This window comes from Pinus tabuliformis, chromosome 3_2 (genome assembly GCF_031772625.1).
Source record: "Pinus tabuliformis cultivar Carrire ecotype Pingquan chromosome 3_2, CPIR1, whole genome shotgun sequence".
NCBI classification, from domain to species: domain Eukaryota; kingdom Viridiplantae; phylum Streptophyta; class Pinopsida; order Pinales; family Pinaceae; genus Pinus; species Pinus tabuliformis.
Window position 1 is genome coordinate 355,105,896 of NC_142302.1, and position 8,602 is coordinate 355,114,497.

An 8,602-nucleotide genomic window follows, 5' to 3' on the forward strand; every position below is an offset into this window, starting at 1 on the left:
TAAGGAACTATGGTAAAAGACCTTGATAAAAGCTCGAATGGGACAAGGGAGAGGAATTACAGGAGGTAAATCCTCCTCATTTACTGCCCCTCCATCCGAATATCCCTCCATCAGCTGAAAGTACAAACAGCCAAATCAGGAGTACTAGAAGGCATCCAAGCAAGTGAAGGTGAAAACAACCAAATCAAGTGTACTAGAAGGCAGCCAAGCAAGTGAAAGTATGAGTTTATCTTGAGTTGGGAGCCAAGCCTCCCTACTAGAAGGCAGCCGAGCTAGTGAAAAGGAAAGCACGAGTTTATCATTGAATTGGGAGCTGTACCTCCATAATTTTTGAAGGAAGTCATTGGAGACTTCAGATGTATAAGTAGAAAGGCTTAGGACCTCAGTTTTTTTAGAGACAGTTAGTTACGAATAGTGACCAAGAGTTGGCAATAATTCTACTTTGTTCTCAGGTTGCAAGTCTTGTAACAATTTTTTATTTATAATGAAGATGAGTTTTGTTTTGAGCGAGCACTGAGTTAACTCTCAGGACTGAAGCTCTTGGGTTAAGGCCTGACCCTAGCAGGCAAAGCTCCTCTTTATTGTATTGTTAAGTAGCATAGCTTTTTATTCATATGTTGAAGTAGTTCATTTCCATTACAACAATAGCAGAAATGCATGGTTTAATTGATCATTTGCTTCAGTAAGTTCATTCCCATTACATCATGGTAGCATAGATTTATGGTTCTGTTCATTTACTTAAATTGTTTCCTACTTTTCTGTTTATTTGTTTAAGTAGTTGCATTTCCATTACAGCAGGGTAGAACAGATTAGTTGTGTTTCAGTTTGCTTCATTTATGCTTTCATTCAATTAGCATGGTAGCAAAGGAAAGATCCACAAGGTTGCCCATAGGTGTCTCGGCCTCACCTCCTCCCTCTAGGACCATGACGTGAGGAAGAAACCTTGCAGCAACCCCAAAAACACAGGGTTTTGGTTTTCACAGGGAGTTTGTTGTTTAACACAGTCATTGAGCTCATTTCATATCACTCTGTTCCTTTAATGGTCATCTTCTCCTTCACTCTCTTCCCGTCATTTGATCTCCCTCACATCCCTGTCATTCTCCTTCAGCATGAAAAGCTGAGCGAAAGCTGTTAATCCACGTCCAAATGATTTTTAACCGTAGATCGCCTCACACAGCAAAACTAACCAATCACCACCCGAATTCACTTTTAGCGTTTGACTTTGTGCACTTTAAATCCCAAACATCAATCTTCCTTGTTAGATTCGACATCTATCACGCACCCGCTCAACAACCAGCTCAGTCAAACCTTCACCATTGATCTGACTCGCTAGATTCGACAACCATCACGCGATATCTTGTGTATTTCTGTCTGATTTTTATCTGCCCGAGGGCACGTGAAATGGGTGGTTTCCTCGTGCTACATGTCGGTCGGGGAGGCTAATCACATAAAATTTTAGGAAACCACTTACAACTTTGAGGGCGCGTGATATAATGCTTAACGCTCTCTAAACCCGCTCCCTCATTTCTGCATGTTCCTTTAAGCGCTCCAATCTGCACCGTTGATCTGTCTCCTGATCTGACGGCCATCGCATCACCCGATACCATTTCCGCACATTTCTTTTGCCCGCGATCTAATCTCTGCCATCCATCTGCTGATTAATCTTGTATATCCATCTCCTGACTCCACCCGCACAATATAATCTCAGCCGTTCATCCCATTAGTTCCCCCTATTTTCCCATCTACCTACGTACCCTCCTGTGATCTGATCTCAGCCGTTCGTTTGCCTTTCACCCACCTGATCCAACAGTTCTTAGGCGTTGTTTCTCCTTCACGTCCTCTTTTCACCAATTTGACCTCCGACTGCTTCTTTCGCTTAGACAGAGACTCAGCCTAGCTTCCATTGTTTACCCCTTAGTCTAGTTTTGATGCTCTTACTTCTGCAACTTAGGTAATTAGCATTAGATTAGTGATTGACCTAGTAATTCTGCTTAGCATAGTTGTTTAATTGGTTAGCTAGGGTCTGGTGTCAGTTTAGCATTACATGATTGTTTTCTTCATTTCTGTAGTAGAATAGCTCTCCCCTAGAATAGGTTTGCTCTCCTTCCATCAAAATCAAGCTTATTCTGACCCTATAGAAGTCTAGCTTGGAACCCCTAGGGTCTCTTGCCAGATGAGCAGTGACAACAGGCAGTACCGTCACTTCTACTTGTGTATATAGCACAATCACCTCCAAGTTTGTACGAACCCAGGGTTGATAAGGAAAGCTGGTAGCCCTGGGAGTTGCAGCATTGTTGTTGCCATACCTAGGCTCATCAGCCTTGATGGATGGAGGCACAACTAGAGAGTATATTGGATAGTCAAGATTTAGTGACCAGATGGACTTGCATCATTGATAGAGGTAGGAGGTACAGATTGGAAGCTGAAGGACCAGGTAGGTATATGGTATGACCGAGAGGAGTTGAGAGAGCACACTACAGCAACGAGATGGTCAGAGTATATTGTTGAGGGAAGATTGGTTGTCGATGGACTAACATGAAGCCCCAGTTTTGTATATTGTACTATGGGCCATTATCCCTGGTACGAGAGCCCTAGACTATTGTATTATATGTTGTTAATATAACGAAGTTGGGTTGAAAATTTAAAAAGTTGTCTATGTTCTATGTATATGCGCTTTACTACTTTATATTTCCGTTGTGCAAAGTAGTTTATGGTTGAGTGATCCGAATTTAAATAGGAACACAACAAATTATAGATATAACCATAAATACAAAGATGCAGTAGAAATAACTCTTCCTTTCATTAATATCAAATAATGAAATATGCTTACAAACAGAATGGAAACGAGACTAGCTCGGGTGATGGTAGCTTATCTCTGAGAAGAGATGTGGCGGCGATATGCCTTTGAACTCAGTTAAAATGAGGCTCAAGGGAATTTTTATTATTGAACAATAAGAGAAAACCCTAAACAACCAAAACCCTAACTCGAGGAGATGTAACACCAAGAGTTTATGGGCCCTGTTGGGGTTATTTGTGCAGCCAAGTTCTTGGGGTCGTAACTTGGTCATATTATCTCTGTTTGACACGCATGATACCTCATTGGAAAGATCTCTCCGAGGAATATAGCTAAAAACATGATTTCATTTAAATCACCCAGATTCATGTTGCCAAAAAAATGTTGTTTAGGGCTTCAAAACAGCTTCAGAAGTTCAAGACACGAAAAATTGCCAAAAATAGTAAATTGTGCTACAATTAAGGAAACTGAAAAAAATTGACTGAACAATGGTGAGGGTCCAAGTGCAATAGGCACGTGGCCACCAATATCCACCTCAATCATTGAGATTATTGTTTTGGTAGCATAAGTGATTTTAAGACTCTAAGCTAGACCCAAGGTCATGGAAATTCAACAGTGGGTTGGAAAAAAGAGAAAAAAGAGAAAAGTAAAAGATCCTAGGTGAAAACCTCCTTTGAGGTGCCTAGGAAAACCAACTAGTTAAAAACCTCATTAAGGCAGCTAGTAGGCCTAGAATAAAAAGGAAGAAAAAATAAAAATATTTTCTCCATGTATCTTTCTCTCATGAATGCAGGTGTTCTCCAACCTCTTGCAAGCAACAAAAACAATTTACCCACCAAAAAAAAAGTTGATCAAAAGCCTAGTCAAAGGAAGTCAAACATGGATATTATTGTCCTTTGGTCAGATGCTCTAGAAGGACCAAGGCCATGCCAATCCATCACCCTCATCTATTTCCATCATCCACTCATCATTCCCACGTTTTTACCACTCATTTTCCTTGCTGTCCCAAAATGCTACAGGAAGATCCTGTAGTTACTACAAGAAAAAAAAATACATAGAGAAGAAAATTATTTTTGTCATATCTTGAAAACATATGCATCCGTTTTCAAATATGTTTCACGAGGAGATTCATATGGATGATGGTAACATGCCCAAGAAATTTCAGCAAATTCAAGTGCACCGTTTTCGAGAAATCGGCCTCCATCACCTACAACCATTTTTAATGTTTCTCACAATTCATGCACCCATCAGCCAAGATTTCTTATGGGAAGGTGCATAAGGATGATGGAAACATTATCAAAAAATTTCAGGTCAATTCATTCTACCGTTTGGGAGATATGGACAAAACAAGTCTCCTACAGGAGGTTGTCTGGAATTACTACAGGAAGATCCTATAGTACTACAAGATGGACGAGAAGAAGCTATAGGAGGCAATATGATTGGAGAAAGGGTCAAAAGGTCATGTATTCTTTAGGGAATGTTGATATAGGTCCCTCAACACCACATTCATCACTAATCCACTCCATCTAACCGAAATCCATCTTCAAATTCCACTCTCCCTTACATGAAACAAATCAGAAAAAATTGTCCTCATTCTTTTCCACCACCTACACCACCTCTTGATGATTTTACCTCGTCCTTATACCTGCTATGAATTTCCATCAATCCCAAATGCATCAATGAGGTCTTGAAGAGGAATTAAATGACTGCTATAGAAAGAGGATTCCTCTTGTAAGCAATCTGCACAGTTACAATAGAACTCAACATCAATTCCTTTTTCACTCACACAGTGGAAGATCTAGCCACCTTGAGTAGCATGAATCCATTTCTGAAGATTGAAAAAGGGACACACCCTCCTTAGGAAGTAGTCCATCCACTCCACCAGCAAAAGATTGAACACTGGAAATAAAACCGCACACAACAACCTTATAAGTCAAATAATCAACAAGATATGAAGACATATGTAGAAGAAACAAAGAAAATTAGCACCTCCAGGGAAGCATGGATCGATCATCATCTCAGCAGCAGCATGCATACCTCTCTAACAACCATCAAGTAGGTACATGTATGCAATATTCTTGACCTCTTCTCTTGAGCATATTATAGTTAGAAATTTGTTGTCAATGCATGAGAGGTGAGGTTTCATAAAGCTAAGTATGGGTCAACAATATCAACCACCCTCAACTAGTTAATTGCAACTAATGCCCTCCCTCATGCAATGTGGAAAAGCCAAATTAGGAAGGGGGATGATTTTGAGGAGTAGGGACAATAGTTAAAAGAGGAAATATGCGCAAAGGCCAAGTCACCAAAGCACTCGAATCTCTCCATCTACTTCATATCCACTATCTGTCTGTCACTCATCCATCCCATTTCATAAGAAAAAAATAACATTTTTCAAGAACAAACCTGTTAAACACACACATGGCAGAAAGAGTATGAAAGATAAAACATGAGAGTACATTTTCTATTAACAAACGATATACATTTATAGTACATTGTGTGACCGTTGGGTTCCACATCCCAAGGTCTCTTAGACTTCTTTAGTCTATTCCGTTTCCACACTAAGCCATAGAGGATTAGGTGTCCAACATTCCCCCCCTTAATCTGAAGGGTTATGTATGAGTCCAAGAAGAGAGTTGTAATACAAAATGTGCAAAAAATGCATGGCAACACTAGGCTGAATGTGCTCTCTGAAATGTTGGTATAAAGTGTGGTGGTTTAAGGATGACCACCAACACTGGAACGCTTAGTGCAATTCTCGGAACTCTTCCAATTCTGGAATGAAGCTCAAGTCTTTTGATAGAGGAATTGTTCCTGATGTTTTGAAGATGGAAACCTTCAACCATGAAAGGGAGGTCTCACCCCGCATAAAAGTGAGAAATTCAACCTGAAAAGGGAAGTCTGAACCTGTGATGGTTTAAGGATGACCAACAACTCTGGAATGCTTAATGCAATTCCTGGAACTTTTCCAAAACTGGTAAGAAGATGAAGTCTTCTGCTAGAGGAAGTGTCCCCAATTCTATTCCTGGAATTCTTTCGAAACTGGCAAGAAGTTGAAGTCTTCAGCTAGAGGAAGTGTCCCAAATTCTTTGAAGAGGAATTACCAACTGAAGGCGTGCTCAGGGGCATCTTTGTCTCTGGATACAACTCCAAAACTGGTGCGGTAGGTTATGGCTCAGGCTCGCTTGATGTGGATTTGAAGGTTGTAGATGACCACCATTTCCCCCCCTGTCAAATACAAGGTGAGATGATGGAGAAAACTCAACTGGAAGACTGTTCAATACTCTTGAACAAGTTCTGACATGTGACTGAAATATCTTCTTAGTTGTAGATTCCCATTGCCAAGAAGTGATCCATCCAAGATGAATCTTTGTTCATGCAGGAGGTTTGTTTCTGAAGCATCTGTTTGAAGAATGGCTGATTTTATGATAGTGCTTACATGGATGAAGATCAAAATAGTGATCTTTCAGATGGCCAACTTGGTCACAGTGTTGGAATTTCACAATCTGTTGTTGTTGTTGTTGCTATGGAAGAGGGGCAGAATTTGGAACAACTGAAGGTGAATTTTCATGAAGAACAGGTGAAGATGAACTATCCTCAAGAAATCCAACACTTTGAAATTGGATTGGTTTGGAGTAGTCTAGAATATGAAAGAACACGTCCTTCTCATATCCAAGACCTATTCTGTCCTTGTTATGGACAAGCTCTTCCCAAGGTCTGATGATTGGCTTGGGAAGTGTAGACTGAACTTCTGCATCTGCATGTGACTTTGCTACTTCCTTGGCCACTGGATTTGAATCAACTTGCTGCTTATGGGAGTTAGAATGATGACTCCATTGCTGTAATTCTTCCTGCTGCAGTTGTGATTCAAATTGCAGAAACTCTATCTTTGCATGTGCATTTTGTAGATAAGTTTGAATGTCTCTGAGAATTGAGTTATCAATCATTATTGTACTATTGACAGTAGAATGTATTAAATTGTTTAGTAATTCCAACACTCCACCATTATCAAGAAACTTGCTAGAGGTACTAAAATCAACTTCTGGATTTGCCTTCTCTTCAACATGCTTATTGGTATCCAGTCCACAACTATTTACATCTTTGTTTTAAACATTCATGCCTAGAATCTCCCTAGTAGAAGATGCAGCTTTCCCATCTCCACCAGAAGTCTAAGAAGATTCAGCTTCTCATGCACTTGCTTCTCTATCTTGCGGAAGAAATGTTGCACTATATACATCTGGACAAGACACACAATCTTTTTTCTTTTCCACATTTCTAACTGCAATAGCACCTATATCATTCATAGCTAATTTTCTCTTAACACCTAGGGAAGCATCAGACTCTGAAGTTGGAGATGCCTTTCTATACAAATGGACTGAACCTCCATCAAGTGTACAACTTTTCCCTGTAGAGGTTACAAAGATTGTTCTTTGAGAAAGACACGCAGCATTTTCTTTTTGCACAGAATTCATGTCTTCGAAATCAACATTTACATTGGTATTTTCAAACTTGGCACAAGGATATGCCATTGCAACAGAAACATGTTGTCCCCTTGCATGTGGATAGTAATCCTGCGTTAAACTTGTGGCAGTAGTTACAGGTATATCTGTTTGGCCTTTAAAACAGATAGTGCTTGCCATCTGTCTTTCCTCAACTAACCGTGGCCTTAAATCATTCTCAGTAGACATGCATTCTTTGTTCTCATTTCCTTCCAATAAAAGAAACACATATGCAGTTGATTCATTAGCAGTTTCTCTATATCTTCCTTGGTTATCTCCATTTGCAAGTATATGTTGTTCTTTGCACTTCATTATTACAGACGACAAACTACGTTTTCCAGTAAGCATGCACTCAAGTGATTGCTTTGCTGACGATGTTACTTGCATTGTTGAATATTCTGAGGAAGAATGCATTAGATCAAGACGGTTATCATCCAATGGACACATCACTTTTTTTATCACTCTCAAGCTCGAACAGTTCGTAGCCCTCACAGTTTTTCAGGCTGGTGATGCGCTTATCCAACTATATCACAATTTTATAACAGATTTTGAGACAAAGATCAATCTTCTTAAGCTTGCACATTTTTCTGTTTTTGTTTCTCGTCAATGCACAGAAAGGGAAGCTGCTATCAGCTACTTAGAGGGAGTAATCAAGAAGCTTCGTGCCACAAGGGATACACGAATTGAGGAACCAATACTATATGTTAGAAGGCAAATAACTGCATTAAAACTTGAACAAAGTGAACAGAAAGAATGTAAAAAGCTACTAGATGAGGGAAAAAATACATTGGACAGTATGACTGATATAGATCCTTCTATTTATGCAAGCTACCATTGGGTCTCATCTCAGTATCATAAGTTGAGACAAGAATTTGCTAAGTTTTATAAAAGTGCTCTTCTGTTTCTGGCTTATACTCGAACAATATTGGTTCAAAGCACTCACAGTGTTTCAATACATGGTGTTCAACGCAGCAAAAATTAGATGTTGGTCCAGAAATGGCTACACAGGTTCACCTTGCACAAGGGTCTTTGACATCAACAATCCTCTTCAACTATGCCTTGAGATGGTAGACAGTCTCCTAAATGAGGTTATAGCAGTGAGGAATAATCTTTTGACTGTCTCTATAATGCTCCAGAATTCGTGGTTATGCTCAGAAAGGGGACGCAACCTCTTGAGAAATTATTTGATGCCACAAACATGTGACACGACTTGCCTGTAGCTTTTTATTACCTCCTACAGCACATACGCTCCCTCCTCTAAATAATATGTAGCCCATAATTTATTTGATAGGCCTGGTTAAGCTTCTGA

General features: G+C 39.7%; 1 pseudogene; it reads left to right on the forward strand.

The window, feature by feature from the left end:
* Positions 1-7,639: 7,639 nt before the first annotated feature.
* Positions 7,640-8,275, forward strand: LOC149180927 (26S proteasome non-ATPase regulatory subunit 13 homolog A pseudogene; annotated as a pseudogene).
* Positions 8,276-8,602: the final 327 nt, after the last annotated feature.